General features: G+C 46.7%; 1 pseudogene; it reads right to left on the bottom strand.

Moving 5' to 3' along the window:
- Positions 1-338: 338 nt before the first annotated feature.
- Positions 339-421, bottom strand: LOC135052874 (U2 spliceosomal RNA; annotated as a pseudogene).
- Between the last annotated feature and the right edge of the window lie 23,966 nt (positions 422-24,387).

Here is a 24,387-nt window from a genome sequence, read left to right as displayed (position 1 = left end):
GCCATACTTGTGCATAGGTGGGCAGACATCACCAGTGCAGGTTCAGGCACCCCTGGCTCTTCCAACACCAGGGGCACATATCACCTCGAGCTTCTAGTTGCTCCCGACCTCTCAGCCAGACCAAGCTTCGTCCCTACTCTGTGCCAGGGTCAACCCCCAGTACGAGAGTAGATACTAGACCAGGCCGTTCCCTGTCCAACGTAAGGTATGTATTAGCCTTACGAAGTAGGGATACTAAGCCTGGTTTTTCTCCACTCTCGACCAGAGGCCTTGCCACACCCCGGCATGGTACTCCACAAGGTGTTTCTCCATTCCACATCTAGGAACCTCTCACGCTCATAGTGTAAGAACAGGTACTCCACCCTGTGTTTCCCTCGAGCAGATACTACACTTGATCTTAGCCAAAAGGCCGAGAAGCGATTATCTTTACTGGTGATAGAGCTAAGGAGATATTAGAAATATCTGGGATTTCCTGATTACTATCAGGTAAGAGAATGGGTGGACCATAACTTGATCTCCACTTCGATTGAGGAGAATGTCTATAATGTACTTAATAGGTGGCATTTGGTTCCTACAAATCATTTCTCTCTCTTGAGATAGAAGTGCTGGAGAAACTTCAGTAATAGGGCACCTTCCTCCATTTATTATTATTATTATTATTATAACCAGTTAATTTAAATAACGCACGCATATTTCGCAGACAATATTTGGCCGTTCACATTAGTCCCTACCCCAGTGGAGCTTACAATCTATATTCCCTGCCACATGTGCACACACAAACATTCACGCTAGGGTTCATTTTTGTTGAGTGCCAATTAACCTACCAGTATAATTTTGGATTGTAGGAGGAAACCTGAGTACCTGGAGTAAACCCATGCAAGCACGGGGAGAATATACAAACTCCACACAGTTAGGGCCATGGTTGAAATCTAACCCTCAGTGCTGTGAGGCAGTAATGCTAACCATTACACCATCCGTGTAGCCCATAGACATACCCATTATCTCCTCCTTTTGAAACAAGGGCGGGAACTTCATTTCCTGCAGCAAAGTAGCACATCAGCTTGCCAAGCCGTGGATGGTGATGAGCCCCTATGGATCGTGCACTGGAAGTCCACCCTCAGGGCCTGGAGAGTGACATCCTCTGACATCGGGTATGGACCCTGTCAGAACTCCATTGTGCACTGGCCAGCTACTCACACAGCAGCAGTGTGACCAAGCCCGTCATACCCAGAGCTCCCGCACACAGAGGACAACAGAGACTCAACAGGGACAACAGACAACCGAGCCTCAAGGTACCACAGAGCCTCAAGGTAGGAAGGCTGCACCAACCAATAGCACAGGCAGCATGGAGTGGGCGTGATCGTAAGGAGGCACTGCAATCACGGGGTGTCATGATTGCCGGGGTGCAATTAATCATATACCGCAGCAGCAGATAATGTGATGAGAAGGAGCAGCTGGTGGAGGAAGCCGGGCAGAGGTTTCAGCGTACCCACAAATCCTGTACTTGGGGCACATGCCCTCCTAGCCCCCCCCCCCCCCCCCTCTCCAGTTGCGGCCCAGCAGTGTCAGTGTAGCCAGATGTAGTCCGTGACTGCACTAACTTCACTGTGACTGGCAGTTACTTCCTGTTGGAAGTCCTACAAGGCAGTCCCATTGGGCTGCAATAAGCAGAGAGCTGGTTTCCTGTGGGAAGCCACTCCCTGCCTTTTCGTGCAGCCGAATCTGGCTTCTATGGGCTGCAGCCGATGTGGTCCATAGAAGCTGGGAGTTTGCTCATGTGCGGTTGCACCGAGTCGTCAGCGTGTGCGTCGGTCCCATTTCCTGCCGCTGCTCCCCACTTGGGACCTATGGGGGCTGTTTCACTAAGAGAAAATAAAACTCAGAGAAATCGTCAAGTTCACTGCAGATTTCTTTTCTTTATATAGGGAGAAGAGAAAAAAAATTCTCTAGCTAATTTGCTAGAGAAAAGAAATTTTTATGTTTACTAAATAGAGCCCTTACTCATTTTTACATTTTTTTTTTTCGTTTCCCCTTGACAATATACCACTTTGCAGACTTATCTCAAAAGAAAAACAAGAGAAGTGCAACTAGCGCCTTAGTGCAGCCTTGGACTAAACTCTCAAGAGCACTACTTATTGATAAACATGTACAAAAAAAAAAGGAGAAATAGGTTAGTCCACAAGCGCTACTAACAATAACAAAGTATAAACATAAGGTGGTTCAAATTCCAAATTATCTCAAGCAATATCTCTATAAAAGCAGGGATTTCTTCAAAGTTTATAGGCCTCTTCCTTCCAACAAAGGTTCGCACCTCTAGACTGACCTCCACACAGTGCAAGATGTACATCAAAAGGTTTCTTTATAACATCATTCATATCGCTCCCCTTTATTTCTACTGGACACCATCTTATCCCATATAGACGACACTCACCGTCGGTAAGTTCCCTATGTTCCTTGAAAGGTTTCTTTTTCTGTCACGTCACCCCTGGGCTGGTCACCAGTTCATATGTTGTCCACCACAACAACTTCGGATGAGAAATGGTAACGGCTAGGTAATGGGTGTATCACTCACAGAAACAGATGTTTGTGAAAAAAGGGGAATTTATTCCAAATAAAAACAATAAAATATTAAAAACATTCATTATATGTACCCACTAGTCCTGAGTTTGTTCTGTTGTGTACCCCAGGAAAAATAAATAAATCTCCAATGGGAATAAATAATGTGAACAACTTACAGACAGGGGTCAAAATCACAAATCAGTACCAACGCATCTCGAATCTATCATCCTTCCTCAGGGCATACCACAGAACAAACTCAGCCGGCCTTATATACCCACTGACCATTCCTGTGGTCCTAACAACCAATCAAATCTCATTGGTCTCAAATCCATAAAAAATACATGTTTCCAAAGTGCATTCTTCAATCTATACATTCTCTATATTCCTATAGCAAATAAACTTTACATATCATCCAAAAAACATTTTCAATATTACTAAAATACACTAATATAGTTTCTCATACGTCCTAGAAGATGCTGGGGTCACATCAAGAACCATGGGGTATAGACGGGATCCGCAGGAGACATGGGCACTTTAAGACTTTCAAAGGGTGTGAACTAGCTCCTCCCTCTATGCCCCTCCTCCAGACTCCAGTTTAGAATCTGTGCCCAGTGAGACTGGATGCACTCTGAGGAGCTCTACTGAGTTTCTCTGAAAAAATAAGATTTTACTCACCGGTAAATCTATTTCTCGTAGTCCGTAGTGGATGCTGGGACTCCGTAAGGACCATGGGGATTAGCGGCTCCGCAGGAGACTGGGCACAACTAAAGAAAGCTTTAGGACTACCTGGTGTGCACTGGCTCCTCCCACTAAGACCCTCCTCCAGACCTCAGTTAGGATACTGTGCCCGGAAGAGCTGACACAAATAGGAAGGATTTTGAATCCCGGGTAAGACTCATACCAGCCACACCAATCACACCGTATAACTCGTGATACTATACCCAGTTAACAGTATGAAATATAACTGAGCCTCTCAACAGATGGCTCAACAATAACCCTTTAGTTAGGCAATAACTATAAACAAGTATTGCAGACAATTCGCACTTGGGATGGGCGCCCAGCATTCACTACGGACTACCAGAAATAGATTTACCGGTGAGTAAAATCTTATTTTCTCTGACGTCCTAAGTGGATGCTGGGACTCCGTAAGGACCATGGGGATTATACCAAAGCTCCCAAACGGGCGGGAGAGTGCGGATGACTCTGCAGCACCGAATGAGCAAACTCTAGGTCCTCCTCAGCCAGGGTATCAAACTTGTAGACTGTTGCAAAAATGTTTGAACCCGACCAAGTAACAGCTCGGCAAAGTTGTAAAGCCGAGACCCCTCGGGCAGCCGCCCAAGAAGAGCCCACTTTCCTCGTGGAATGGGCTTTTACAGATTTAGGGTGCGGCAGTCCAGCCGCAGCATGTGCAAGTTGAATCGTGCTACAGATCCAGCGAGCAATAGTCTGCTTAGAAGCAGGAGCACCCAGCTTGTTGGGTGCATACAGGATAAATAGCGAGTCAGTTTTCCTGACTCCAGCCATCCTGGAAACATATACTTTTCAGGGCCCTGACTACGTCCAGTAACTTGGAATCCTCCAAGTCCCAAGTAGCCGCAGGCACCACAATAGGTTGGTTCACATGAAAAAACTGATACCACCTTAGGAAGGAATTGGGAACGAGTCCTCAATTCCGCCTTATCCATATAAAATACAGATAAGGGCTTTTGTATGACAAAGCCGCCAATTCTGATACACGCCTGGCCGACGCCACGGCCCACAGCATGACCACTTTCCACGTGAGGTATTGTAGCTCCACGGATTTAAGTGGCTCAACCCAATGCGACTTCAGGAAATCCAACACCACGTTGAGATCCCACGGTGCCACTTGAGGCACAAACGGGGGCTGACTATGCAGCACTCCCTTAACAAAAGTCCGAACTTCAGGCAGTGAAGCCAGTTCTATTTTGGAAGAAAATCGATAGAGCCGAAATCTGGACCTTCATGGAACCCAATTTTAGGCCCATAGTCACCTCTGACTGTAGGAAGTGCAGAAATCGACCTAGCTGAAATTTCTCCTTTGGGGCCTTCCTGGCCTCACAGCACGCAACATATTTCCACCATATGCGGTGATAATGGTTTGCGTTCACTTCTTTCCTAGCTTTAAATAGCGTAGGGATAACTTCCTCCGGAATGCCCTTTTCCTTCAGGATCCGGCGTTCAACCGCCATGCCGTCAAACGCAGCCGCGGTACGTCTTGGAACAGACAGGCCCCTTGCTGCAGCAGGTCCAGTCTGAGCGGCAGAGGCCATGGGTCCTCTGAGATCATTTCTTGGAGTTCTGGTTACCAAGCTCTTCTTGGCCAACCCGGAACAATGAGTATAGTTCTTACTCCTCTCCTTCTTATTATTCTCATTACCCTGGGTAAGAGAGGCAGAGAAGGGAACACATACACCGACTGGTACACCCACGGTGCTACCAGAGCGTCCACAGCTATCGCCTGAGGGTCCCTTGACCTGGCGCAATATCTTTGTAGCTTTTTGTTGAGGCGGGACGCCATCATGTCCACCTGTGGCCTTTCCCAACGGTGTACAATCATTTGGAAAACTTCTGGATGAAGTCCCCACTCTCCCGGGTGGAGGTCGTGTCTTCTGAGAAAGTCTGCTTCTCAGTTGTACACTCCGGGAATGAACACTGCTGACAGTGCTAACACATGATTTTCCGCCCATCGGAGAATCCTTGTGGCTTCTGCCATCTCCATCCTGCTTCTTGTGCCGCCCTGTCGGTTTACATGAGCGACCGCCGTGATGTTGTCTGACTGGATCAGCACCGGCCGGTGTTGAAGCAGGGGTCTAGCCTGACTTAGGGCCTTGTAAATGGCCCTTAGTTCCAGAATATTTATGTGTAGGGAAGTCTCCTGACTTTTCCATAGCCTTGGAAGTTTCTTCCCTGTGTGACTGCCCCCCAGCCTCGAAGGCTGGCATCCGTGGTCACCAGGACCCAGTCCTGTATGCCGAATCTGCGGCCCCCTAGAAGATGAGCACTCTGCAGCCACCACAACAGCGACACCCTGGCCCTTGGAGACAGGGTTATCCGCCGATGCATCTGAAGATGCGACCCGGACCACTTGTCCAACAGATCCCACTGGAAAATCCTTGCATGGGACCTGGCGAATGGAATTTCTTCGTAAGAAGCTACCATCCTTCCCAGGGCTCGCGTGCATTGATGCACCGACACCTGTATACGTATTAGGAGGTCTGTCTAGAGACGACAAGTCCTTGGACTTCTCCTCCGGGAGAAACCCTTTTTATCCTGTTCTGTGTCCAGAACCATACCCAGGAACAGTAGACGCGTCGTAGGAACCAGCTGCGACTTTGGAATATTCAGAATCCAGCCGTGCTGTTGTAGCACTTCCCGAGATAGTGCTACTCCGCCGAACAACTGCTCCCTGGACCTCGCCTTTATAAGGAGATCGTCCAAGTACGGGATAATTATTTCGGCCATTACCTTGGTAAATACCTCGGTGCCGGGGACAGACCAACGGCAACGTCTGGAATTGGTAATGACAATCCTGTACCACAATTTTGAGGTACTCCTGGTGAAGAGGGTAAATAGGGACATGCAGGAAAGCATCCTTGATGTCCAGTGATACCATGAAATTCTCCAGGCTTGCAATAATCGCCCGGAGCGATTCCATTTTGAACTTGAACCTTTGTATATAAGTGTTCAAGGCTTTCAATTTTAGAATGGGTCTCACCGAACCGTCTGGTTTCGGTACCACAACATTTTGGAATAGTAACCCCGGCCTTGTTGAAGGAGGGGTACCTTGATTTCACCTGCTGGAAGTACAGCTTGTGAATTGCCGCCAGTACTACCTTTCTCCGAGGGCATCAGGCAAGGCTGATGTGAGGTAACGGCGAGGGGGGGTCGCCTCGAACTCCAGCCTGTATCCCTGTGATACTATTTGGAGAACCTAGGGATCCACCTGTGGGCAAGCCCACTGGTCCCTGAAGTTCCCGAGACGCGCCCCTACCGCACCTGTCTCCACCTGTGGAGCCCCAACGTCATGCGGTGGACTCAGAGGAAGCGGGGGAAGATTTTTGATCCTGGGAACTGGCTGCTGGTGCAGCTTTTTCCTTCTTCCCTTGTCTCTGTGCAGAAAGGAAGCGCCTTTGACCCGCTTGCTTTTCTGAAGCCGAAAGGACTGTACCTGAAAATACAGTGCTTTCTTAGGCTGTGAGGAAACCTGAGGTAAAAAATTTTCTTCCCAGCTGTTGCTGTGGATACGAGGTCCCAGAGAGCATCCCCAAACAATTCCTCACCCTTATAAGGCAGAATCTCCATGTGCCTTTTATAGGCAGCATCACCTGTCCACTGCCGGGTTTCTAATACCCTCCTGGCAGAATGGACATTGCATTAATTCTGGATGCCAGCCGGCAAATATCCCTCTGTGCATCCTTTATATCTAAGACGACGTCTTTAATATGCTCTATGTTAGCAAACTATTATCCCTGTCTTAGAGTATTAATATTATCTGACTGGGTATCAGACCACGCTGCAGCAGCACTATTTATGCTGAGGCAATTGCAGGTCTCAGTATATAACCTGAGTGTGTATATACAGACTTCAGGATAGCCTCCTGCTTTTTATCAGCAGGCTCCTTCAAGGTGGCCGTATCCTAAGACGGCAGTGCCACCTTTTTTGACAAACGTGTGAGCGCCTTATCCACCCTAAGGGATATCTCCCAACGTGACCTATCCTCTGGCGGGAAAGGGTACGCCATCAGTAACTTTTTAGAAATTACCAGTTTCTTATCGGGGGAACCTACGCTACTTTACACACTTCATTCATTCATCTGATGGGGGAACAAAACACTGGCTGCTTTTTCTCCCCCAAAATAAAACCCCTTTTATGTGGTACTTGGGTTCATGTCAGAAATGCGTAACACATTTTTCATTGCCGAGATCATGTAACGGATGTTCCTAGTGGATTGTGTATATGTCTCAACCTCGTCGACACTGGAGTCAGACTCCGTGTCGACATCTGTGTCTGCCATCTGAGGTAACGGGCGCTTTTTTGAGCCCCTGATGGCCTTTGAGACGCCTGGGCAGGCGCGGGCTGAGAAGCCGGCTGTCCCACAGTTGTTTTACGTCATCCAGCCTTCTATGTAAGGAGTTGACATTGTCGGTTAATACCTTCCACCTATCCATCCACTCTGGTGTCGGCCCCACAGGGGGCGACATCCCATTTATCGGACTCTGCTCCACCTCCACGTAACCTTCCTCATCCCACATGTCGACACAGCCGTACCGACACACAGCACACACACAGGGAATACTCTGACTGAGGACAGGACCCCACAAAGTCCTTTGGGGAGACAGAGAGAGAGTATGCCAGCACACACCAGAGCGCTATATAATGCAGGGATTAACACTATAACTGAGTGATTTTTCCCCCAATAGCTGCTTGTATAAACAATATTGCGCCTAAATTTAGTGCCCCCCCTCTCTTTTTAACCCTTTGAGCCTGAAAACTACAGGGGAGAGCCTGGGGAGCTGTCTTCCAGCTGCACTGTGAAGAGAAAATGGCGCCAGTGTGCTGAGGGAGATAGCTCCGCCCCTTTTTTGCAGACTTTTCTCCCGCTTTTTTATGGATTCTGGCAGGGGTATTTATCACATATATAGCCTCTGGGGCTATATATTGTGATGATTTTGCCAGGCAAGGTGTTTATATTGCTGCTCAGGGCGCCCCCCCCAGCGCCCTGCACCCATCAGTGACCGGAGTGTGAGGTGTGCATGAGGAGCAATGGCGCACAGCTGCAGTGCTGTGCGCTACCTTGGTGAAGACTGAAGTCTTCTGCCGCCGATTTTCCGGAACACTTCTTGCTTCTGGCTCTGTAAGGGGGCCGGCGGCGCGGCTCCGGGACCGAACATCAATGGCCGGTTCCATGCGGTCAATCCCTCTGGAGCTAATGGTGTCCAGTAGCCTAAGAAGCCCAAGCTACCACCAGTTAGGTAGGTTCGCTTCTTCTCCCCTTAGTCCCTCGCTGCAGTGAGTCTGTTGCCAGCAGATCTCACTGTAAAATAAAAAACCTAAAATATACTTTCTTTCTAGGAGCTCAGTAGAGCCCCTAGTGTGCATCCAGCTCAGCCGGGCACAAAAATCTAACTGAGGTCTGGAGGAGGGTCTTAGTGGGAGGAGCCAGTGCACACCAGGTAGTCCTAAAGCTTTCTTTAGTTGTGCCCAGTCTTCTGCGGAGCCGCTAATCCCCATGGTCCTTACGGAGTCCCAGCATCCACTTAGGACGTCAGAGAAAGACTTATGTTAGGTTTTTTTATTTTCAGGGAGTACTGCTGGCAACAGTCTCCCTGCTTCGTGGGACTTAGGGGAGAGCAGAGCCGGATTAAGGCTATGGGGGGCCCGGGGCACTTCAGACAATAGGGCCCCTTATAAAGAATAGATAGATAGATAGATATTTTTTTTTCTATTAGGTATCCTCTAGAAAGGAAGAAGCAGCACGCGGCTGACTTTTAAATTAGTGGAAATCTGTAATAATAGTTACTGACGTGGGTTTTTCCTTTAGGGTACAGATTTACACTAATTTAAAAGCCTGTGGAGTGCCGTCAAGTGCCCTTAAAATCAAGTGTAGATATACAGAACAAACAGCAGCACTCATGGACCTCACAAGAAGACCACAAGAAGCCATTCAACAGTTTCGGTTTATACAACCTTCATCAGAAATTAGGTCCGAAAGTGCTGCTGTTTGGTCTGTAGATTATATATATATATATATATATATATATATATATATATACAGTGGATAAGGGATACTCAACCCTGTATATATATATATATATATATATATATATATATATATAATCTACAGACCAAACAGCAGCACTTTCGGACCTCATTTCTGATGAAGGTTGTATAAACCAAAACTGTTGAATGGCTTCTTGCTGTATCCTATATATATATAGAATATACAAATAGGCGGCACTCTCGGACTTTTCATATACAAGAAAAGAGATGACCCCTTCTTGATAACTTGAAGGGGTCATCTATTTTCTTGTATATGAAAAGTCCGAGAGTGCCGCCTATTTGTATATTCTACATTGCTGCTATGCTGTGGAGGGCACCGGGCCAGCTGGATTAGCTTTTTTTATGGGAGTGCCGAATATCTGCTATCTGCTATCTATAAAATCCAAGAATTCAGGCTAATTAGTTATCGGGGAGAGTGTTGGTCCAAGTACGATATGTATATATATATATATATATATATATATATATATATATATAGAATTCCAAATAGCTGGCACTCGTGGACCAAAGAGCAGACAATACACAGGTATGTGCATTCAACGTTTCGGGATTTTACTCCCTTTATCAAGACCACAGAAACCATTAAAAACATACCTTATAAAGAGTGCACCATCACCATCTCCACGAGTCCCGTCGGAGTCCCGATGACATCATCACGGCGCGTCCGCGCCGGCGTGCCGGGTACTCACTGGGAAGTGGATCTCACCTCTGTGCAGACAATACAATATAACGTAAACACTTAAGACTACATAAAACTACATGTCTGAAACTGGATAAACATTATGTAGCAATAAACACAGCAACTACAAAAACAATATATCATAATGAGCCAGATAATGAAAAACCAGCAAGATGCTTATAACGGCTAGTACAAATTCTACACAGATGTAACCTGGTTCCGTTCTAATGACGTCAAAAAAATGATCTAACAATAATCATACATCATGGTCACATCAAAAAGGATCAAGGTTGGTGAGAGCCCACATCGGACACACCATCATTAATCCAAATGTTACTGACATATGGAATTTAACATATATACATCATGACACTACTTCCATGAGAGAGAAAATAATAGAGCAGGACCAAATGCTCATTAATATCTAAGTCATATGGACCTGACAAAAGTAATTTCATAGGAATGGAGTATAGGACAGCATGTCATTTAATCCGTACGGTTTGACCGTTTTGAGAGTGTGAATCCAATATGCCTCCCTCTGCAACAATTTGCGGTCACGGTCACCACGTCTAATATTTGAGGGAATGAAGCCAATCATCTTATAACGCAATGACGCCAGATTATGTTTTTGTTCTGCAAAGTGCTTGGCCACTGGTTGGTCAGAGCCTTTGCCTTCCAGGGCTACATGGATACTAGACCTGTGCATGGCCATGCGTTCTTTCAACTGTCTTTTAGTCTTCCCCACATACAATAAACTGCACGGGCATCTAATGAAGTATACGATGAAGGTGGAAGAACAGGTAAGTACGTGTTTAATTTTGTATATTTTATCCATATGAGGATGGGAGAACGTGGGGCCTGATTCCAAATAGCTACACATCGTACAGCCTGTGCACTTGTAGTTTCCCGGTTTTCTTGTAAGGAAATGTTCTTTAGACGGGACCTTGAACTGTGATATATCGTTATGCACAACTGCATCCTTGATGCCCCGACCTCTCTTATACGACGGTAAGATAGAGGTTTCTCTCAGCATGGGTGATTGTGGATCTGTGGTTATAATTGGCCAGACCTGTTGTGCCCGCTATACCAGTTTGTTACTGATTCCTGAGTACCCCTGGGGCCAAACCACTTTCTTCACAAGCGTTCTGTTCTGTATTGCCACACAAAGCTTGTTCTCTAGTAAGTGTTAATGCTTTGGTTTTGGCTGACTTCAGTGACTTATAGTGATATCCTCTAAGGAGGAATTTATGGAGCAATTTGTCAATTTGTGCGATGGCATCTTCATCATTGCTGCAAATTCTTCTTACACGCAAAAACTGCGAATAAGGTAACCCTCGTTTGGTGGCAGCTGGATGATCACTCAGTGCATGAAGTACTGTATTGCGGACCCGGTCTGTTTTTTTTGGTGTATAATGAAGTTGAAATTACATGTTCTTGATTGGTGGAGATAAATACGTCCAAATAATGAATGGATGAAAAACTACTCTCCCAAGTGAACTTAACCGCTGTGTCAAGTGTATTGATCTCTTTCATCTTCTTTTCAAACACATTTTGACTCTCTGACCATAGCACAAAAATATCGTCGATATAACGACCATAATACTTGATATTTGGCATAACTGCAACGTTGGTTAAGAACAAATCCCTCTCCACCTCGGCCATAAAAATGTTTGCAAAACTGGGGCGACGCAGGACCCCATGGCACAACCAGAGTGCTGTATGTACAGCTTGGAATCAAAAAGAAAATAATTCCTAGATAATGTAATTTCTAGTAGTGACATAAAGAAATTTAAATCCGGGCCAGTGTACAGGGGATTATTCGTAAACCATCTACGAACCGTGGAAAGGCCCCTATCGTGTGGAATACATGTGTACAATCCTACCACATCAATGGTACACATTAACCATTCACCTGTCATTGGTGACAATTCCTGCAGCTTTAGCAAAAACGTGGTAGTGTCCTTCAAAAACGTGGGGATACTTTTAACAACCGGCTGTAAATAAAAATCAAGATATTGAGAAAGAACATAATATAATGTAGAGATGAGCGCCGGAAATTTTTCGGGTTTTGTGTTTTGGTTTTGGGTTCGGTTCCGCGGCCGTGTTTTGGGTTCGACCGCGTTTTGGCAACACCTCACCGAATTTTTTTTGTCGGATTCGGGTGTGTTTTGGATTCGGGTGTTTTTTTCAAAAAACCCTAAAAAACAGCTTAAATCATAGAATTTGGGGGTCATTTTGATCCCAAAGTATTATTAACCTCAAAAACCATAATTTACACTCATTTTCAGTCTATTCTGAATACCTCACACCTCACAATATTATTTTTAGTCCTAAAATTTGCACCGAGGTCGCTGTGTGAGTAAGATAAGCGACCCTAGTGGCCGACACAAACACCGGGCCCATCTAGGAGTGGCACTGCAGTGTCACGCAGGATGTCCCTTCCAAAAAACCCTCCCCAAACAGCACATGACGCAAAGAAAAAAAGAGGCGCAATGAGGTAGCTGACTGTGTGAGTAAGATAAGCGACCCTAGTGGCCGACACAAACACCGGGCCCATCTAGGAGTGGCACTGCAGTGTCACGCAGGATGGCCCTTCCAAAAAAAACTCCCCAAACAGCACATGACGCAAAGAAAAAAAGAGGCGCAATGAGGTAGCTGACTGTGTGAGTAAGATAAGCGACCCTAGTGGCCGACACAAACACCGGGCCCATCTAGGAGTGGCACTGCAGTGTCACGCAGGATGGCCCTTCCAAAAAACCCTCCCCAAACAGCACATGACGCAAAGAAAAAAAGAGGCGCAATGAGGTAGCTGACTGTGTGAGTAAGATAAGCGACCCTAGTGGCCGACACAAACACCGGGCCCATCTAGGAGTGGCACTGCAGTGTCACGCAGGATGTCCCTTCCAAAAAACCCTCCCCAAACAGCACATGACGCAAAGAAAAAAAGAGGCGCAATGAGGTAGCTGACTGTGTGAGTAAGATAAGCGACCCTAGTGGCCGACACAAACACCGGGCCCATCTAGGAGTGGCACTGCAGTGTCACGCAGGATGGCCCTTCCAAAAAACCCTCCCCAAACAGCACATGACGCAAAGAAAAATAAAAGAAAAAAGAGGTGCAAGATTGAATTGTCCTTGGGCCCTCCCACCCACCCTTATGTTGTATAAACAGGACATGCACACTTTAACCAACCCATCATTTCAGTGACAGGGTCTGCCACACGACTGTGACTGATATGACGGGTTGGTTTGGACCCCCCCCCAAAAAAGAAGCAATTAATCTCTCCTTGCACAAACTGGCTCTACAGAGGCAAGATGTCCACCTCATCATCATCCTCCGATATATCACCGTGTACATCCCCCTCCTCACAGATTATCAATTCGTCCCCACTGGAATCCACCATCTCAGCTCCCTGTGTACTTTGTGGAGGCAATTGCTGCTGGTCAATGTCTCCGCGGAGGAATTGATTATAATTAATTTTAATGAACATCATCTTCTCCACATTTTCTGGATGTAACCTCGTACGCCGATTGCTGACAAGGTGAGCGGCGGCACTAAACACTCTTTCGGAGTACACACTTGTGGGAGGGCAACTTAGGTAGAATAAAGCCAGTTTGTGCAAGGGCCTCCAAATTGCCTCTTTTTCCTGCCAGTATAAGTACGGACTGTGTGACGTGCCTACTTGGATGCGGTCACTCATATAATCCTCCACCATTCTTTCAATGTTGAGAGAATCATATGCAGTGACAGTAGACGACATGTCCGTAATCGTTGTCAGGTCCTTCAGTCCGGACCAGATGTCAGCATCAGCAGTCGCTCCAGACTGCCCTGCATCACCGCCAGCGGGTGGGCTCGGAATTCTGAGCCTTTTCCTCGCACCCCCAGTTGCGGGAGAATGTGAAGGAGGAGATGTTGACAGGTCGCGTTCCGCTTGACTTGACAATTTTCTCACCAGCAGGTCTTTCAACCCCAGCAGACTTGTGTCTGCCGGAAAGAGAGATCCAAGGTAGGCTTTAAATCTAGGATCGAGCATGGTGGCCAAAATGTAGTGCTCTGATTTCAACAGATTGACCACCCGTGAATCCTTGTTAAGCGAATTAAGGGCTCCATCCACAAGTCCCACATGCCTAGCGGAATCGCTCCGTGTTAGCTCCTCCTTCAATGTCTCCAGCTTCTTCTGCAAAAGCCTGATGAGGGGAATGACCTGACTCAGGCTGGCAGTGTCTGAACTGACTTCACGTGTGGCAAGTTCAAAGGGCATCAGAACCTTGCACAACGTTGAAATCATTCTCCACTGCGCTTGAGACAGGTGCATTCCACCTCCTATATCGTGCTCAATTGTATAGGCTTGAATGGCCTTTTGCTGCTCCTCCAACCTCTGAAGCATATAGAGGGTTGAAGTCCACCTCGTTACCACTTATTGCTTCAGATGATGGCAGGGCAGGTTCAGTAGTTTTTGGTGGTGCTCCAGTCTTCTGTACGTGGTGCCTGTACGCCGAAAGTGTCCCGCAATTCTTCTGGCCACCGACAGCATCTCTTGCACGCCCCTGTCGTTTTTTAAAAAATTCTGCACCACCAAATTCAAGGTATGTGCAAAACATGGGACGTGCTGGAATTTGCCCATATTTAATGCACACACAATATTGCTGGCGTTGTCCGATGCCACAAATCCACAGGAGAGTCCAATTGGGGTAAGCCATTCCGCGATGATCTTCCTCAGTTGCCGGAAGAGGTTTTCAGCTGTGTGCGTATTCTGGAAACCGGTGATACAAAGCGTAGCCTGCCTAGGAAAGAGTTGGCGTTTGCGAGATGCTGCTACTGGTGCCGCCGCTGCTGTTCTTGCGGCGGGAGTCCATACATCTACCCAGTGGGCTGTCACAGTCATATAGTCCTGACCCTGCCCTGCTCCACTTGTCCACATGTCCGTGGTTAAGTGGACATTGGGTACAGCTGCATTTTTTAGGACACTGGTGACTCTTTTTCTGAGGTCTGTGTACATTTTCGGTATCGCCTGCCTAGAGAAATGGAACCTAGATGGTATTTGGTACCGGGGACACAGTACCTCCAACAAGTCTCTAGTTGGCTCTGCAGTAATGATGGATACCGGAACCACGTTTCTCACCACCCAGGATGCCAAGGCCTCAGTTATCCGCTTTGCTGTAGGATGACTGCTGTGATATTTCATCTTCCTCGCAAAGGACTGTTGGACAGTCAATTGCTTGGTGGAAGTAGTAAAAGTGGTCTTACGACTTCCCCTCTGGGATGACCATCGACTCCCAGCAGCAACAACAGCAGCGCCAGCAGCAGTAGGCGTTACACGCAAGGATGCATCGGAGGAATCCCAGGCAGGAGAGGAATCGTCAGAATTGCCAGTGACATGGCCTGCAGGACTATTGGCATTCCTGGGGAAGGAGGAAATTGACACTGAGGGAGTTGGTGGGGTGGTTTGCGTGAGCTTGGTTACAAGAGGAAGGGATTTACTGGTCAGTGGACTGCTTCCGCTGTCACCCAAAGTTTTTGAACTTGTCACTGACTTATTATGAATGCGCTGCAGGTGACGTATAAGGGAGGATGTTCCGAGGTGGTTAACGTCCTTACCCCTACTTATTACAGCTTGACAAAGGGAACACACGGCTTGACACCTGTTGTCCGCATTTCTGTTGAAATAGTTCCACACCGAAGAGCTGATTTTTTTGGTATTTTCACCAGGCATGTCAACGGCCATATTCCTCCCACGGACAACAGGTGTCTCCCCGGGTGCCTGACTTAAACAAACCACCTCACCATCAGAATCCTCCTTGTCAATTTCCTCCCCAGCGCCAGCAACACCCATATCCTCCTCATCCTGGTGTACTTCAACACTGACATCTTCAATCTGACTATCAGGAACTGGACTGCGGGTGCTCCTTCCAGCACTTGCAGGGGGCGTGCAAATGGTGGAAGGCACATGCTCTTCACGTCCAGTGTTTGGAAGGTCAGGCATCGCAACCGACACAATTGGACTCTCCTTGTGGATTTGGGATTTCGAAGAACGCACAGTTCTTTGCGGTGCTACTGCTTTTGCCAGCTTGAGTCTTTTCATTTTTCTAGCGAGAGGCTGAGTGCCTCCATCCTCATGTGAAGCTGAACCACTAGCCATGAACATAGGCCAGGGCCTCAGCCGTTCCTTGCCACTCCGTGTGGTAAATGGCATATTGGCAAGTTTACGCTTCTCCTCCGACAATTTTATTTTAGGTTTTGGAGTCCTTTTTTTACTGATATTTGGTGTTTTGGATTTGACATGCTCTGTACTATGACATTGGGCATCGGCCTTGGCAGACGACGTTGCTGGCATTTCATCGTCTCGGCCATGACTAGTGGCAGCAGCTTCAGCACGAGGTGGAAGTGGATCTTGATCTTTCCCTAATTTTGGAACCTCATTATTTTTGTTCTCCATATTTTAATAGGCACAACTAAAAGGCACCTCAGGTAAACAATGGAGATGGATGGATACTAGTATACAATTATGGATGGACTGCCGAGTGCCGACACAGAGGTAGCTACAGCCGTGGACTATTGTACTGTACTGTGTCTGCTGCTAATATAGACTGGATGATAATGAGATGTAGTATGTATGTATAAAGAAGAAAGAAAAAAAAACCACGGGTAGGTGGTATACAATTATGGATGGACTGCCGAGTGCCGACACAGAGGTAGCTACAGCCGTGGACTACCGTACTGTGTCTGCTGCTAATATAGACTGGTTGATAATGAGATGTAGTATGTATAAAGAAGAAAGAAAAAAAAAAGCCACGGGTAGGTGGTATACAATTATGGATGGACTGCCGAGTGCTGACACAGAGGTAGCTACAGCCGTGGACTACCGTACTGTACTGTGTCTGCTGCTAATATAGACTGGATGATAATGAGATGTAGTATGTATAAAGAAGAAAGAAAAAAAAAACACGGGTAGGTGGTATACAATTATGGATGGACTGCCGAGTGCCGACACAGAGGTAGCTACAGCCGTGGACTACCGTACTGTGTCTGCTGCTAATATAGACTGGTTGATAAAGAGATGTAGTATGTATGTATAAAGAAGAAAGAAAAAAAAACCACGGGTAGGTGGTATACAATTATGGACGGACTGCAGAGTGCCGACACAGAGGTAGCTACAGCCGTGGACTACCGTACTGTGTCTGCTGCTAATATAGACTGGTTGATAAAGAGATGTAGTATGTATGTATAAAGAAGAAATAAAAAAAAACCACGGGTAGGTGGTATACAATTATGGATGGACTGCCGAGTGCCGACACAGAGGTAGCTACAGCCGTGGACTACCGTACTGTGTCTGCTGCTAATATAGACTGGTTGATAAAGAGATGTAGTATGTATGTATAAAGAAGAAAGAAAAAAAAACCACGGGTAGGTGGTATACAATTATGGATGGACTGCCGAGTGCCGACACAGAGGTAGCTACAGCCGTGGACTACCGTACTGTACTGTGTCTGCTGCTAATATAGACTGGATGATAATGAGATGTAGTATGTATAAAGAAGAAAGAAAAAAAAAACCACGGGTAGGTGGTATACAATTATGGATGGACTGCCGAGTGCCGACACAGAGGTAGCTACAGCCGTGGACTACCGTACTGTGTCTGCTGCTAATATAGAGTGGTTGATAATGAGATGTAGTATGTATAAAGAAGAAAGAAAAAAAAACCACGGGTAGGTGGTATACAATTATGGACGGACTGCCGAGTGCCGACACAGAGGTAGCTACAGCCGTGGACTACCGTACTGTACTGTGTCTGCTGCTAATATAGACTGGATGATAATGAGATGTAGTATGTATAAAGAAGAAAGAAAAAAAAAACCACGGGTAGGTGGTATACAATTATGGATGGACTGCCGAGTGCCGACACAGAGGTAGCTACAGCCGTGGACTACCGTACTGTACTGTGTCTGCTGCTAATATAGACTGGATGATAATGAGATGTAGTATGTATAAAGAAGAAAGAAAAAAAAACCACGGGTAGGTGGTATACAATTATGGATGGACTGCCGAGTGCCGACACAGAGGTAGCTACAGCCGTGGACTACCGTACTGTGTCTGCTGATAATATAGACTGGTTGATAATGAGATGTAGTATGTATAAAGAAGAAAGAAAAAAAAAACCACGGGTAGGTGGTATACAATTATGGACGGACTGCCGAGTGCCGACACAGAGGTAGCTACAGCCGTGGACTACCGTACTGTACTGTGTCTGCTGCTAATATAGACTGGATGATAATGAGATGTAGTATGTATAAAGAAGAAAGAAAAAAAAAACCACGGGTAGGTGGTATACAATTATGGATGGACTGCCGAGTGCCGACACAGAGGTAGCTACAGCCATGAACTACCGTACTGTGTCTGCTGCGACTGGATGATAAATAATGATATAAAAAATATATATATATCACTACTGCAGCCGGACAGGTATATATTATATAATGACGGACCTGCTGGACACTGTCTGTCAGCAGAATGAGTTTTTTATTTTATAGAATAAAAAAACACCACACAAGTCACACGACGTGTGTTTAACTTTTACAGGCAGACATTCACAATACAATATAGTATACTATATACTGGTGGTCAGGTCACTGGTCAGTCACACTGGCAGTGGCACTCCTGCAGAAAAAAAGTGTGCACTGTTTAATTTTAATATGTACTCCTGGCTCCTGCTATAACCTAACTGCTCCCCAGTCTCCCCCACAATTAAGCTGTGTGAGCACAGTCAGATATTATACATAGATGATGCAGCAGCACACTGGGCTGAGCACAGATATGGTATGTGACTGAGTCACTGTGTATCGTTTTTTCAGGCAGAGAACGGATTATATTAAATAATATAAAACTGCACTGGTGGTCACTGGTCAGTCACTAGTATAACTAACTAATACTATCAGCAAAATTCTGCACTCTCTGTCTGAGTACTCCTCCTAAGCTCCAGTAAATGAAGTGTCACTGTCTCACTCTGTCACTAGTATAACTAACTAATACTATCAGCAAAATTCTGCACTCTCTGTCTGAGTACTCCTCCTAAGCTCCAGTAAATGAAGTGTCACTGTCTCACTCTCACTCTCCTATCTATTTCTTCTCTAAACGGAGAGGACGCCAGCCACGTCCTCTCACTATCAATCTCAATGCACGTGTAAAATGGCGGCGACGCGCGGCTCCTTATATAGAATCCGAGTCTCGCGATAGAATCCGAGCCTCGCGAGAATCCGACAGCGTCATGATGACGTTCGGGCGCGCTCGGGTTAACCGAGCAAGGCGGGAAGATCCGAGTCGCTCGGATCCGTGTAAAAAAAGCTGAAGTTCGGGCGGGTTCGGATTCCGAGGAACCGAACCCGCTCATCTCTAATATAATGAGTCCCTGACCGCTATAATCGGGCGTCCCGGCGGCAACACTGGATCCTTGTGCAGTTTGGGCAACATATAAAACACAGGAATCACAGGTTCCTCCACTGTAATCACATTACGTTCCCGTTCAGTGATAATGCCACCAGAAACTGCCTGATCTAGGAGTGTGTTAAGTTCTTTCTTAAATCGGTCAGTGGGATCACTGGATAATTGTCGATATACACTGGCATCATTAAGTTGTTGATATGCTTCATTACGGTAAGCTGTCATATCCTGAACTACCACCCCTCCCCCCTTGTCAGCGGGGCGGATGACGATGTCTTGGTACATGCTCAGATCTTTAAGTGCCTTTCTCTGTTTCAAAGATAAATTCCATTTCTCTTGTTGATGTGTGTCCACTAGGTGATTAATAGTGGAATCCATAGATTGTGTGAAATGTTTAATAGCAAGATTATATGTGTATTGCTTAATTAGCTACCAAAAAAACCAACATACTATATTTCATATAGTGGTCGACCTAATGACTGTCGACGATGACATGGTCGACCATTCATACCGGAACCGTCAGGCATGATGGCACTTCAAAAAAATAGTCCCCAAACAGCACATGATGCAAAGAAAAAAAGAGGCGCACCAAGGTCGCTGTGTGACTAAGCTAAGCGACACAAGTGGCCGACACAAACACCTGGCCCATCTAGGAGTGGCACTGAAGTGTCAGGCAGGATGGCACTTCAAAAAAATTGTCCCCAAACAGCACATGATGCAAAGAAAAAAAGAGGCGCACCAAGGTCGCTGTGTGACTAAGCTAAGCGACACAAGTGGCCGACACGAAGACCTGGCCCATCTAGGAGTGGCACTGCAGTGTCAGGCAGGATGGCACTTCAAAAAAATTGTCCCCAAACAGCACATGATGCAAAGAAAAATGAAAGAAAAAAGAGGTGCAAGATGGAATTGTCCTTGGGCCCTCCCACCCACCCTTATGTTGTATAAACAGGACATGCACACTTTAACGAACCCATCATTTCAGCGACAGGGTCTGCCACACGACTGTGACTGAAATGACTGGTTGGTTTGGGCCCCCACCAAAAAAAGAAGCAATCAATCTCTCCTTGCACAAACTGGCTCTACAGAGGCAAGATGTCCACCTCATCATCATCCTCCGATTCCTCACCCCTTTCACTGTATACATCCCCCTCCTCACAGATTATTATTTCGTCCCCACTGGAATCCACCATCTCAGGTCCCTGTGTACTTTGTGGAGGCAATTGCTGCTGGTAAATGTCTCCACGGAGGAATTGATTATAATTCATTTTGATGAACATCATCTTCTCCACATTTTCTGGAAGTAACCTCGTACGCCGATTGCTGACAAGGTGAGCGGCTGCACTAAACACTCTTTCGGAGTACACACTGGAGGAAGGGCAACTTAGGTAGAATAAAGCCAGTTTGTGCAAGGGCCTCCAAATTGCCTCTTTTTCCTGCAAGTATACGTACGGACTGTCTGACGTGCCTACTTGGATGCGGTCACTCATATAATCCTCCACCATTCTTTCAATGGTGAGAGAATCATATGAAGTGACAGTAGACGACATGTCAGTAATCGTTGGCAGGTCCTTCAGTCCGGACCAGATGTCAGCACTCGCTCCAGACTGCCCTGCATCACCGCCAGCGGGTGGACTCGTAATTCTTAGCCTTTTCCTCGCACCCCCAGTTGCGGGAGAATGTGAAGGAGGAGATGTTGACGGGTCACGTTCCGCTTGACTTGACAATTTTCTCACCAGCAGGTCTTTGAACCTCTGCAGACTTGTGTCTGCCGGAAAGAGAGATACAACGTAGGTTTTAAATCTAGGATCGAGCACGGTGGCCAAAATGTAGTGCTCTGATTTCAACAGATTGACCACCCGTGAATCCTGGTTAAGCGAATTAAGGGCTCCATCCACAAGTCCCACATGCCTAGCGGAATCGCTCTGTTTTAGCTCCTCCTTCAATGTCTCCAGCTTCTTCTGCAAAAGCCTGATGAGGGGAATGGCCTGACTCAGGCTGGCAGTGTCTGAACTGACTTCACGTGTGGCAAGTTCAAAGGGTTGCAGAACCTTGCACAACGTTGAAATCATTCTCCACTGCGCTTGAGTCAGGTGCATTCCCCCTCCTTTGCCTATATCGTGGCCAGATGTATAGGCTTGAATGGACTTTTGCTGCTCCTCCATCATCTGAAGCATATAGAGGGTTGAATTCCACCTTGTTACCACCTCTTGCTTCAGATGATGGCAGGGCAGGTTCAGGATTGTTTGGTGGTGCTCCAGTCTTCTGTACGCAGTGGCTGAATGCCGAAAGTGGCCCGCAATTCTTCGGGCCGCAGACAGCATCTCTTGCACACCCCTGTCGTTTTTTAAATAATTCTGCACCACCAAATTCAATGTATGTGCAAAACATGGGACGTGCTGGAATTTGCCCAGATGTAATGCACGCACAATATTGCTGGCGTTGTCCGATGTCACAAATCCCCAGGAGAGTCCAATTGGGGTAAGCCATTCTGCGATGATCTTCCTCAGTTTCCGTAAGAGGTTGTCAGCTGTGTGCCTCTTCTGGAAAGCGGTGATATAAAGCGTAGCCTGCCTAGGAACGAGTTGGCGTTTGCGAGATGCTGCTACTGGTGCCGCCGCTGCTGTTCTTGCTGCGGGAGGCAATACATCTACCCAGTGGGCTGTCACAGTCATATAGTCCTGAGTCTGCCCTGCTCCACTTGTCCACATGTCCGTGGTTAAGTGGACATTGGGTACAACTGCATTTTTTAGGACACTGGTGAGTCTTTTTCTGAGGTCTGTGTACATTTTCGGTATCGCCTGCCTAGAGAAATGGAACCTAGATGGTATTTGGTACCGGGGACACAGTACCTCAATCAAGGCTCTAGTTGCCTCTGAATTAACGGTGGATACCGGAACCACGTTTCTCACCGCCCAGACTGCCAAGGCCTGAGTTATCTGCTTTGCAGCAGGATGACTGCTGTGATATTTCATCTTCCTCGCAAAGGACTGTTGGACAGTCAATTGCTTACTGGAAGTAGTACAAGTGGTCTTCCGACTTCCCCTCTGGGATGACGATCGACTCCCAGCAGCTACAACAGCAGCGCCAGCAGCAGTAGGCGTTACACTCAAGGATGCATCGGAGGAATCCCAGGCAGGAGAGGACTCGTCAGACTTGCCAGTGACATGGCCTGCAGGACTATTGGCTTTCCTGGGTAAGGAGGAAATTGACACTGAGGGAGTTGGTGGTGTGGTTTGCAGGAGCTTGGTTACAAGAGGAAGGGATTTAGTGGTCAGTGGACTGCTTCCGCTGTCACCCAAAGTTTTTGAACTTGTCACTGACTTATGATGAATGCGCTGCAGGTGACGTATAAGGGAGGATGTTCCGAGGTGGTTAACGTCCTTACCCCTACTTATTACAGCTTGACAAAGGCAACACACGGCTTGACACCTGTTGTCCGCATTTGTGTTGAAATAATTCCACACCGAAGAGCTGATTTTTTTTGTATTTTGACCAGGCATGTCAATGGCCATATTCGTCCCACGGACAACAGGTGTCTCCCCGGGTGCCTGACTTAAACAAACCACCTCACCATCAGAATCCTCCTTGTCAATTTCCTCCCCAGCGCCAGCAACACCCATATCCTCATCCTGGTGTACTTCAACAGTGACATCTTCAATTTGACTATCAGGAACTGGACTGCGGGTGCTCCTTCCAGCACTTGCAGGGGGCGTGCAAATGGTGGAAGGCGCAAGCTCTTCCCGTCCAGTGTTGGGAAGGTCAGGCATCGCAACCGACACAATTGGACTCTCCTTGGGTATTTGTGATTTAGAAGAACGCACAGTTCTTTGCTGTGCTTTTGCCAGCTTAAGTCTTTTCATTTTTCTAGCGAGAGGATAAGTGCTTCCATCCTCATGTGAAGCTGAACCACTAGCCATGAACATAGGCCAGGGCCTCAGCCGTTCCTTGCCACTCCGTGTCGTAAATGGCATATTGGCAAGTTTACGCTTCTCCTCAGACGCTTTTAATTTTGATTTTTGGGTCATTTTACTGAACTTTTGTTTTTTGGATTTTACATGCTCTCTACTATGACATTGGGCATCGGCCTTGGCAGACGACGTTGATGGCATTTCATCGTCTCGGCCATGACTAGTGGCAGCAGCTTCAGCACGAGGTGGAAGTGGATCTTGATCTTTCCCTATTTTAACCTCCACATTTTTGTTCTCCATATTTTAATGTGTGGAATTATATGCCAGTATCAATAGCAATGGCCTACTACTATATATACTGCGCACAACTAAAATGCACCACAGGTATAGAATGTAGATGGATAGTATACTTAATGACGACACAGAGGTAGGTACAGCAGTGGCCTTCCGTACCGTACTGCTATATATAGTATACTGGTGGTCACTGTGTCAGCAAACTGCAAAACTAAAATGCACCACAGGTATAGAATGTAGATGGATAGTATACTTAATGACGACACAGAGGTAGGTACAGCAGTGGCCTTCCGTACCGTACTGCTATATATAGTATACTGGTGGTCACTGTGTCAGCAAAACTCTGCACTGTACTCCTCCTATATAATATTATACTGGTGGTCCCGACTCCCCAGTCCCCACAATAAAGCAGCACACTGAGCACAGATATGGAGTGTTTTTCAGGCAGACAACGTATAATGGTGGTCACTGTCAGCAAAACTCTGCACTGTACTCCTCCTATATAATATTAATTATACTGGTGGCCCCCAGTCCCCACATTAAAATAAAGCAGCACACTGAGCACAGATATGGAGTGTTTTTCAGGCAGACAACGTATACTGGTGGTCACTGTTAGCAAAACTCTGCACTGTACTCCTGCTATATAATACTGCTGGTCCCCAGTCCCCACAATTAAGCAGTGTGAGCACAGATATATATGCAGCACACTG

This window comes from Pseudophryne corroboree, chromosome 2, assembly GCF_028390025.1.
Source record: "Pseudophryne corroboree isolate aPseCor3 chromosome 2, aPseCor3.hap2, whole genome shotgun sequence".
Lineage (NCBI taxonomy): Eukaryota > Metazoa > Chordata > Amphibia > Anura > Myobatrachidae > Pseudophryne > Pseudophryne corroboree.
This window is presented reverse-complemented; position numbering and strand designations above follow the sequence as displayed.